This window comes from Pyrus communis, chromosome 16 (assembly GCF_041283825.1).
Source record: "Pyrus communis isolate YQ-2024b chromosome 16, ASM4128382v1, whole genome shotgun sequence".
Taxonomy (NCBI): Eukaryota; Viridiplantae; Streptophyta; class Magnoliopsida; order Rosales; family Rosaceae; genus Pyrus; species Pyrus communis.
Window position 1 is genome coordinate 24,974,884 of NC_142580.1, and position 12,055 is coordinate 24,986,938.

A 12,055-nucleotide genomic window follows, 5' to 3' on the forward strand; every position below is an offset into this window, starting at 1 on the left:
AGGATTCATGGCACTTTTTAGTACAAATGTCTTCTTATGATGGTATAATCATTATCTTACCTTACTGTATTATCATTATCTTACCTTACTGTATTATCATTATCTTACCTTACTGTATTATACTTATGCTTTGTATCATGCGTGAATGGGTCCACACCCGCTCACCGCGCACTCATGTACTTAGGCATTTTAGATTTTAATTTATTCACATTTTATACAATCTCACACTTTATGGCTTCATCACTTTCCAGGTGTTGGCCAGCACGGCCCGATTCGGGGTCCTAGTGGACATTCCGGGTCGGAGTGTGTTAGTTTGGTATTAGAGCATAAGTTGGGCAGTATTGTTTTCATCACACGTGTGATGTGAGCATTCTTAGTTTTTGTGTCTAATGTTTGAATCTTGCCACCTCGTCGAATACAGAAAATATGTTAGTTGTTTCTACGTTTTGGATCAATTTGGCGAGTGTCTCTAGATTATAAGCAAAGAACTGTCCTGCCAAGGAAAGATGTGGAATTGAGACTAGTTGATGGCCCTAACCTGGGGTTAATGTATCATTATTGGTGTATCACTAGGGATTTATGGGTCAATCTCATCACTATTGTTAGCTGTCATTATTAAACCTTTTGAGAGTAGAAATCAAAAATAGTTTTGATTCTTTGGCGATATTCGGGAGTATACCACCATTCCACTTTTTCGTACTACATTAGTTTTCTTGCATCTTTTCGCACAAATCCTACTCCAAATTGGTGGTCTATGTAACCAATTTTTGAAACTCAGAGTTTTCTCGTGAAGCTTGTTGAATTTATAGTTAGTTGTATGCCAAAATTTCTCAAACATTAGTTTTGTTGGGATTGGTACTTTTCTGAGAAGACATGATCTCCACAGACGATATTCTATTTTCTTTCGAAAGAGAATGTAGCAGAAGAAAGAGGAAATTCTCACAAAGTATTGTGAATTTCAGGATATCTTTGATTTTGTCAATTTTATTGATAATTTGTTAACGATCTTTTGGCTATGGTGTTTTTCCATTTATCAACCAAGGAAGACAACCAAAGTGTTGTCTCACCCCATCTCTGTTCTACGTCTTTCATTGACATTGATCTTTTGGAATTTATGATGACGCGTCCTTTGGATGTGTCAATCGAGTAAGGGCAGCCTAATGGATTATCATCTATATTACCAATGTGTAGAACCATTTGGCATGAACTATCTTATCCATGATTTAAAGCTAACAATTATCATCTTTGCTCAGAAGTCAAATGACATTTCTCTGTGGAGAAAGTGTTCAAAATCTTTATCAACTTTAGAACTTCTTAAATACACTTACTTTTTGGAACGGGCTAAGTTTCTGATAGCGGCAGTAGAAGAATTTAATCAACAGCTATTAGTGTACTATCGTGTATCCAGTTGTACAAAAAGAACATATTTACTCTTGAACAGTTTTAGCTTGTCATATCTTATTTCAATTGAAAAATACAAGTATCGATATGGAATTTCCTTTAACCTATCAAGAAATGATTCGAATGATTATAATCATTTTTGTTATGAAAGGAGTTGAGAAGTATCATTATTCATTCTCAGTTTGAGGTATTTTGTATATGTAGAGAATGTGGAAATCAATAATTGTGATGTTGAACCAAGGTTACACTCATGTGGTATTCCAATTGGTGGTAGTTTTACTTAAGTAGAAAGCAGTATTCTTCGAGCCTCAAAGCTTAAAGTATTGGCAGTGGTTTATTTCCTTAAAATGGGCGTTGGATTTCCAACAACAAGACACTTGTGAAGATAACTAAGATAGAAGTGGGATATTGTTAACTTATCCATGGAACGTGATCTAAAAGTCCTTGTTCGTGATATGATCAAATGTGGAGATAAAACAAAAATTAAAATTTAAGCTCCACTTGAGGTGATTGAAGAGAATTTTCAGTCTAGGCATCTCGCCTTTGGTTAAAGTAGAAGGATGTTGAGGAAATAAAGTCCAAACTTTCTGGATAACCACAGTTCTTCTCTGTTTACTTTCAGAGGATGATGGCATTATGAGAAAGCTGCTTCTAGATTTATATACAAGTACAGGCAATTGGAAACCCAATAAGATTATCATCTTGGTGTTTATATTTCATCGTGTTACGTGTTTCACTTCCAAGCCTTTGGAAGTTTTTTTAAAGGTTGGAAGTATTAGATGTTGTTTAGTATCACATTTCCACCCCTAGACTAACGATTAAACTCAAGCAAGTTACTCAGACTTTAGTGGACGTGTTGCATTGTGTTCATCCCATGAGTTGTATGGTTGTAATATACAATTATCTCTATTTTAGTTGCTTGTAACTATGCTTAGCTATGAAACCTTTAGGGTCAATATACAAAAATTTTATGCACAGTACATGATTGCTAGCCACTTAGCCTTGTTAGAGTTATGTGTAACTGAGGTTATATTCCTGGTTATGAGTACGACATCATTTGAGATATGTAGCAGTATGTGATTTGCAGTAGAGAGTTGTGGGTAGGTATTAGAATGATGGAGATTGTGACACAGAAATTTTATGGTATTCACGATGTTGCTTGAAAAAGTAGTACATGAGCACGTTTGAGGCTCATTCAGACGAGATATGTGTACTTTTCCAATGAGGGACAAGATGGTAATATTGCAACTTCATCCGGTTACATTTAGTTGTTTACTTATTGATGGGCTTAACCCAATGTTATTGTACACTTACCTTCAAACTAGGTAAAGCTACAAGTGTGTGGGTGAAAACTTTCAATGCTCAATTTTAATTTAAATATATCTATTTGACTTGATGCTTTTGTAAAGGATTTTATACTTTAATGTTGTTTAAAAAAAGAATGAAAGTTTGAGTTTGGAGGCATTCTAGTTGATTTTCTCCGTATATATACATATACAAGTATATAGACTTTTTCTTATCTTCTGGAGTACATTATGTTTAGCAAATGGTTTCAAATTTCGAGGACGAAATTTTTTTTAGGTGGGTAGAAGATTGTGACAACCCATCCCTAAAATTTCGTTTTTATTTAGTTTAATCAAGCGAATTGATGAAAATGCCCTTAGAGGCGAGGGTATTGACTTCCATTTATCAACGTGTTCTGAGACGTACAAAATATTCTTTTAGTGTATTCCTAAAGTACTCAGCAATATGGGCGCGTAGGGCATGGAAAAGTGGATTTGGAGTAATGGTGTGACCAATAATTATTATTTTATATATTTTCATAAGTACTATTATATTATGGGAAGATTATATTTGGTAGGGGAGGAAAAAAGGAAAGGAAGAAACAGAAAAGAAGGGGAGGATTGCTGCCCAATCCAATAAGGAAGCTGATAGGGCTGCTACCCAATCAGGAAGATGAGAGAAGTGAGGGACCAACCAGAGAAGAGAGCAAGGAGGGGAAAGGAGGGAGAGGAGATGTGCCGTATCTCCTTGACCCGTTTGTCCCCCATTAGACTCGTGCGACCCGGCGGTTTTCCATCCTTTTTCCGTCGATTTTTCGACGACTCAATCCTCGCCACCACCTAAAAATGAATCATCATCCTTCCCCTTTTCCAATTCCATGCAAAACCCAGTTCTTTTAACCCCAATTTGAGGGGAATTGAGCTATCAAATCCATGGGGGTTCCAAAGGTTGCCACGGCAGAATTCGCCATTTCTGAAGTGTTACTCTTCAATTACCACCACTAAAATACTCCTCAAGAGGTCAGGAACAAAGCCCAAATAGTGGTTGAAGCGTTGGAGTTGATTTGAGGACGAATCACCAACACCCAAAGTATAGGGTTCCGACAGGTTCATAGCAATTTGGACCTTTTCTCAGCCAAATCAGACTTGGTTGCAGGTATAAAACTTGCTCTAATCATTGAGATCTTCATTTCTGCGAAATTTGGGAATTTTTGGAAATAGTTGGATTTTACGGCAAGTCGGGGCGGCCGACCGCCACCCACGGCGGCGCGTGCGGCAGGGGGCGATTGATGTCATTCTTAGGCTAAATTAGTTGCCTTGAGCTCAGTCTTGGTAATTGTATGAGATAGGTTGATGGTTGGAACCTAAATTCTCTACGTTACGTTATTTGGTAAAAGTATGAATTGACGATCCGACCGTTGGATTATCACCAAACTTTAATAGATTGTAGTACGTAATATATGAGGACCTTAGAAACTTACGGATTGGGAATCCGACGTACGGATCTTCCCGAATTGGATTTGTAAGTTCTTAAAATAAAATGTTGACCGCCACTTGGTTTTGGCAATTGGCGAAGATCCGACCGTTGGATTGTAATGAAACATTAGGACGTTGTTCTAGGAACATAATGTGGATCCATGAAAGTAACGGATCAGAAATCCGTGATGCAGATCTCCCGAACTGAATTACGTAGGGATGTGTTTTATGTAAATTATGTATTCTATCGGTAAGAACTCTGAGACGTGATTTGATAATTGTTTTAGGAGACATTGGTTCGTGATGTCTAGATATTCGTGATTGGGAGTTGTAGTGCGGACCTAAGGTGAGTGGGTCTTTTCCTTTCTATTGTATATTATATATATGTAAGATTGAAATCTTCACAAACGTTTATAAATTCAATATTTCATATAATGTCTGTGAATGCTTTGGAGGACTAGTGCGAACTACGAATGGCTTGATCCCTGTTTAGGGTACGTAAGCAATCTAACGAGACGTTACATGCAACCATACAAGAAGTGAGATTAAATAATTAAGACAATAGATTTGTTTGGGGAATTGAACAATGTGAGGGACATTGGTGTAAACTGTGAGATTTAACCTTATGTGTTGGTGGTTAAATGTTGGTTATAAATCAATGTGTGAAGAATCAAGAAATTAAAGTAAGGAAACGTAAGTAATGATAGTTAAATAAACTAGTGTCTAGTTGGGCTTATCATCGATAATTCTTCCCGAAAATAAATAGTTCGGGAGTAGGGCATTACAGCTTATGCATTTTATGCCATATTATATATATATATATATATATATATATATATATATATAATTGAAAATGCTATGACATGGTTGAGTATTAGATCGCATCATGGTATATCCATATGTATATTACCTGCACACAATTATTGTGAATGCTTTGAAGTGCAAAGGTGAACGCAGGACACCCAGGCAAGTTCAAGTGAGTTTATGGTATTAGTTGAATTGATGGAGTTATGGCATGACTACATTTATGTTTTAGGCAACTCCGACATTGTCGTACAGGTTGCAATGTTAGGCAACTCCGACACTGTCGTACAGGTTGCCCATGAGTTGTACATGTTATATTGAGGTGCATTGGGAGCTCATAAACTTGCACCCCGGTGTTAGTGCTTCCGCCTATGGCCAGGGCATAGTCCTTCACGTGATGTTCACCTCCCACACCTTACGGTCACCTTGGACTCAAGGTAGGTGCATAGGCCTGTCATACAGACCACTATAGGTGGTTCCGACTCGTAGATGACCTGCGATTATTCGCACAGTCTTCATGTGATCGTAGCAATTGAGGGTACTTATTTACACGCAGTCCTATCGTACAGACCACTAGAGGTGGTTCCGACTCGTGTGCAGGGATGTTTGATGAGCTATAGATTAAGTTGTACAGGTCACTATAGGTGACTCCCGACCTATATGCTAGCATTGATTGATGAGATATGGATAAGTCGTACAGGTCACTATAGGTGACTCCCGACTTATATGCTGGCATTGATCAATGAGCTATTGGCTCAGCTGTACAAGCCACAATAGGTGGATCCGGCTAACATACCATTTCATATTGATTTATTTCACCTGGGTTACTTATTCTTGTTGAGATATTTGACACGGCTTAACTGTGAGACTATTATTTTGGTTGTTATTTCTGGGAAATTATACAGGTGTTAGGACGAGGTGCTACTGCCTTTGGTAATTGAAATTGGTTTGAAAAGTTTTGTTTCACTCACTCACATTTTCTATTTTTGCATCCCTTTAGGTTTTAGCAACAGAGTTCCGTATCAACTAGGATTCGTGGCACTTTTCAGTACAGATGTCTTCTTATGATGGTATAATCATTATCTTACCTTACTGTACTATACTTATGCTTTGTATCATGTATGAATGGGTCCAAACCCGCTCACCGCGCACTCGTGTACTTAGGCACTTTAGATTTTAATTTATTCACATTTTATACAATCTCACATTTTATGGCTTCGTCACCTTCTAGGTGTCGGCCAACATGGCTCGATTCGAGGTCCTAGTGGACATTCCAGGTCGGGGTGTATCATTATGAGTATAAATAAATATTTAAAAAATATGGATTCAAAGTGAAATTAATATATGGGTACAACTTAAAGCTAAAAAGAAAATTGGTACAAATTAAAAAATGGTTGCAAATTAAAAATTGTACAATCTAAAAATAGAAATATACGATGCAAAGTTTAACCATAAATATAAATATACCAAATTTAACGTTTGTAATACTAAATGAATATATTTTAGAAATAAAATTAATTATGTTGATATGTAAGTAATTTATAACTGAAATAATGACGTTGATTTAAAGTTAGGAACCTTGACCAAAAATTAAAAAGAAATGTGGTTTTAATCAATGCAATAGAAGAAAGAGGGATGGGAACCTAATTTCTCCATTTGCTAATTACATTGCTTTGGTTTTACCGGTTGCTAATGCTTCAGTGGAGAAAGTCATTTCCGCTATGAATAATGTAGAGTCCATTGCATAGCCGAATGAGAGATCAATTATTAAGTAACAGTATGGTGGTTTATATTGAGAGCAATGTTTTATCTTCCATTGATAATTAAGCTATGATGGATGTTTTCAAAATTTGAAAATGCGTCGTTGACTATTGTTACTTATATTGTTATTTATTCTAGAAGTTATGAATAAGGGAACTACGGTTTAATTTTTAAAGTTATTATGTGTCTAAAAAAGTGACACACTTCGACCGAGATTAGGGCATGCTGGCCGTCACGTGGAAGTGACGTAACCATGTGCACAGTGCGGAAGCTAATAAAATAATAATAAAAGTACGAATAAATAAAAACCAGCTATACACAACATAAGAACATACATGTGCAAGCGTAAGTGTGAAAACAAAGTTCAGAGCACGAAGACCTAATGCAGTCTGGGAGAAACAACACTACAAAAACACACCCAAAGGTGGTCCTACACTGGTGATAATCTGTCAGATATGCGGGGGAAATCCTCTGGGGAGCCACCAAAAGTGCTAGCAAACTAGCACCTGGAGGGGCGCAAAACAGAAAGTGTGAGTGGGCAAAAACAAAGTTTTTCAAAAACAATTTCATAAACAAAGTTCTAACCCCTCGCCGTAAAACCTGTATACTTCCCAGAAAAATAGGATATATACATATATATAAATCATGCTTGGAAATATGCCATGTCAAAGGTCTCTAAATAGAATGCAAGTGCTCAGGAAATGTCAAATCAATGCAATGTAATCTGTCAGCTGGAGTCACCTAACGTGACTTGTACGGCTGAATCTAGAGCTCAAATCTCTAACTCACTAACTATACCTACACACGAGTCGGAACCACCTAAAGTGGTCTGTACGACAGCACTAGTGTATAATAAGTACGCTCAGGTGCTACGATCACGTGAAGGCTGGGCGAATAATCGCGGGTCACCTACGAGTCGGAACCACCTAAAATGGTCTGTACGACAGGACTGTGCACCTAACTTGGATCCAAGATGAGCGTGTGGTGCGGGAGGTGAACATCACGTGAAGGATTGTGCCCAACTCTGGGCGGGAGCACTAACACCGGGTGTGCAGGTTATGAGCTCTTTATGCATCTCAAATCACTACTGAACATAAGCATAAACCATACTCACCTGACACTTACCTGTGCGCCCGCAGCACCAACATACAAACATATATATGCTACTAATAATACATAAACAAACGGCAAACATAATGCATGGCATATAAATGTATAAACGTTTCCATTCACTTTCTGGGAAAAACGTAAGTATATAGGTATATACGGAAAACCAAAAGCCCACTCACTAGTATGTAGAAGGGTCGTAAACCCCTTGCCTCGAGTGACCGCGCTCGTCCTCAGGATAGGTCTCACCTATATGCGAAACAACTATAAAAACGTTAATTTTAAAACACATAACCAACATCACGAAATAACTTCTCATACAATGCTCAAATTGGGTGTATGAATACACCAATGTGATCTACTCAACCTCAGGAACATCCCCATATTTTTAGAAAAATTTTCCGACGCCGCACGCGCCCCCACGCGCCAGCCAAGGCACGACCACACGCGGCGCCCACGCGTAGGCATGTGCCTGGCACACTGACGGCGTTAGTTAACGCCGTCAGGAATATTCCGTTAAATCTAACTAATTCCGTTAACGCCGTTAGGAATATTCCGTCCAAACTGACGGAATATTCCGTCATCTTCTCCGGTCAAACTTCGGCGCCGTCGTCGGCGGTGGAAAACCGGGAAAACTTTAAAACCTTTTATCTTCTTCGTTTTTCAACCAAATTTCACAAAATTGGTACCAAAATGAAGCTTACAACAAGAGGAACAAATCCATACCACTTTCAAGCACTAAAACCCACGGAATCTCGCCAGGAAAACACCACCAACTCCGGCCAAGCTTGTAACTCACAATCTCAACGTCCAAAACCTTCAAACGAACCACCCCGAGCCTCCTAAGGACCTCACCAAGCTTCCTACAAGCTTGAAATTCCCAAAAACATGAGAATTAACGTGTGCATGAACAGTGACCAAATCGGGGTATCCCGAGTTCGACGTGAAAACGAAAGTATCCTTACCTGAAATGGGTATGGTTGAACTCCTACGGACCTCACGAGCACGAATATGTAATTTGTTTCCTCGATCTGTGTAGGTTTCAATGGTTTTTGGGTGTGTCCGTACATATGGGGATATAAATGGGAAAGAGAGAGGGAAAGGGACAGGGATACGGGACAGGGAAAAGGGTGAGGGGGTGTGGGAGAGTGTGTGTGGTCCAAAATCAGCCAAACAAAATCCAAAAATGACCACATAACAAAACAAACATGATAGGGGCAAAATCATCATTTCACCCCTACGATACGAAAAGTCCGAGACGGGCTGTCACAAAAAGTGTTCGTGAACTTTTACATACGACCCTCCGAATAATTTTTCCTGGATTCGCCACTGCTTAAACCCATTTGAGCCATTGTTATTGGATGACTGTGGATGCAAATTTCTTCCTCCTTGTTCTTGGACAAAATTGTACCTACAAAACAAACAACACCTTAGGTCAAGGCCAAGAGCTTCACTCACCCACGATGAATTGGCGGCGGCGGCCGGGGGCGGGGGTGGCTTTGGCTGAACAAACTCCTGTGCCAAAGTTAGAATTTTGAGGGAAAAGTTTTTAGAGAATTTAGCAAAAGTGTAGAACTTAGGCTTTAGGGAAACTAAGGGTGTTTATATAGGGATGTGGCCGGCCACTTTGGGAGGAGGAAGACCGGCCACTTGGATGGTTTTTTGGGTGAGGTTCATGATTTGTTAGCTAATTAACAAATTAATTAGGTAATAAATCAATTAATTAGCTAATTAATATAATTAGAAAGGAATGATTTGGGGGTTATCTTGTGGAGAAGATTTGATGAGGATGGATGAAATAGGTTTTAAATAAATACCTATTTTGGGCACTTTTGACTTGATTGAGGGATGATTGTCCACTGCTCGTGCGTAGGAGTTCTGGTGTTCCTCGAGGGTAATTTTGTCCTTTTCACCCTAGAATCCACATGTCGCCTCCATATTTTTCTTGATTATTTTTGGCTCCATAATGACAAGACGTTAAGAATTGTTGACTCCCTTCACTTGATGATTTGTGTTTTGAGAGGGCAGATCCCTTGATAGAGGATTGCATTCTTGAGAAGAAAGTCACTCAGACTCGGCGTGGTAAGATAGAAACATACCGCATTGGTCGGAAAGGTCAATTGCCAAGCAAGTCAAAGTGCTTTAGCAAGGAGAAAGGAACTTGTGAGTTCCCTTGCTTCTGTTTCTTCAAAATGGGGAGCCACGATCCAGGAGGCTCTTACAGGAGGATCATACCATTAAAACTAATATATTTAATATAATAATTTGTGGTTTAAAACACATTTACTTTTCAGCCACCAACTATGCATGGTTTGGCTACGTAAAATCTTTTAAGCCATATACTTGTTATGGTTTAAAATAATTTACTATTTTAGTTAATTATTTTTAGGATTTCTAAATGTATAAATACGCGAGATGTTCAATCAAATGGGCAGATTCTTGCAAGCAAATGTACTCGATTCCTAAACTACTTTGTTTCTTTTATGTTAGTTAAGTACAAAATAAAAAGTAATTTCTTCACAAATGCATTGAGTTCTATAATTTCTTGATGAAAGGTTCTATGAGAAACCTTTAATCAAACATCTTCAAAATTTGCAAATTGAAAGCAATAGTTTTGGAACTGTATGAGAAAAATGATTTTTGTAGGGATATTTGAACAAATATATAGATATTTATAGAGTTTTTTTGGGGTGAAATTTGAGTTAAATAATTTTTTTTAATTGTATTAGTTGATAGATTTAAATTTAGGTCATCAAGTTGTTTATTTTTTATTTTTTAACATTAGATATGCTCATATTCAGAACCATTGGATTAAATATAGCAACAAAAATAATTAATCTTGACCATTGGATTAACCAACATGTGTCGACCCGTCCCTATTTTCTATGTAATTTTCTCCCCGAGTGTGTAAAGTGACGTTAATGCCCTAGTTGGCTAAGTGACGTGGATGTACATATGCAGTTTTAAATTATTTTCTCGCTATCGTAGTTAAATTGGACTCGACATCATGAATGCGTCAGTGCAAGTTAGACCCGAATTGAAGTCGTAAGGAAAAGTTACGAATAATTAAAGTGCGCAAATGGGTAGAATTATTTTTCACGGATGCATTAATTAATCAATGTTGGGGACACTATTTTGGATAGAGTAAGTTAGATTACATTTTTACGAAACTTTATCGCTTTTCTCGTTGAAACGTTGAACCGTGCCTATCCTTATCCACCAATTATTTTATTTCCTATTTTCTCTAACCCAATCAGATTCTATCTCTTTCTTTCTTCTGCCCAATCTGGAACTCTCTCTCCTTCTCGTATCTTCTTCTTCTTCCGTCTCACACCCGAGCCACCATCACCACACTCTTACATCAAATCATCACAGATCAAACTTGGCAAGACCACCATAGTGTTCATCTTGACCTCACGAACCCAGTCGTACCACTTGATTGTTGAACGAATGAGTTTTGACTTGCCAACTTGGAAGCTCCAATTCGGTGCACTTTGCTCCAAAGCGATTCTAGCGAGGTTGCAAGGTTTTAGGACATGGGGAAGCTTCTATTCAACTCCACAAGGACCCGAGACTAAGTTTGGAGTGGAGTTGACGTCAGATCAAGTGAGTTTGAGAAGTTTCAGTTTTGGCCGAATGTTTCGAGGGATTCTCAGGCCATTTTCCGTTTCATTTTAGACTCTCAAGAGGTACACACTTGTTCTACTTCTCAAGAGCTTCAAATCTGTATAAATTTCATGGATTTTGGTTGAGAAATGACAAAGATATAAAGGTTTGAAAATTTTGCTAGAATCCGGCGAGATTTTCTAGAAATCGACAAACCAGATGGCGGACGGCGAAGCTCATCAGAGAAGAAGGCGAATATTCTGTCAAAGTTGACAAAATATTCTGACGGCGTCAAGTAACACCGTTACTATTTAACGAAATATTCCGTCTATTTTGACGGAATATTCCTAACGTCCATTAGGGTTCCATCGGCACATGCAATACACGTGCCTACGTGTGGATGCGTGTATGGCCATAGGTTGGATGGCGCATGAGGGAACATCTGGCCTCCGATCGGCGAGTGGTTTTCATGTGCAAGTTCGTGACTTCGAGTAGATCATTTTCATATATTCAAACCTTCCATTTGAGCAAACTATGAGAAGTTTATCCTAGATTTTGGTTTATGTGCTATTTTAATTAATTGGAAGTAGTTGTTTCGCATATAGGGGAGACCTACC

The 12,055-nt window shown here is 38.3% G+C and overlaps 1 long non-coding RNA gene across 1 annotated transcript; it reads right to left on the bottom strand.

Annotated features, from left to right (window-relative positions):
* Nucleotides 1-7,005: 7,005 nt before the first annotated feature.
* Nucleotides 7,006-10,036, bottom strand: LOC148690182 (uncharacterized). The gene is made up of 3 exons (XR_015957586.1): nucleotides 9,650-10,036; nucleotides 8,798-9,243; nucleotides 7,006-8,702 (listed from the first exon to the last, which is right to left on the bottom strand). It is a non-coding gene; the product is annotated as an uncharacterized LOC148690182 (long non-coding RNA).
* Nucleotides 10,037-12,055: the final 2,019 nt, after the last annotated feature.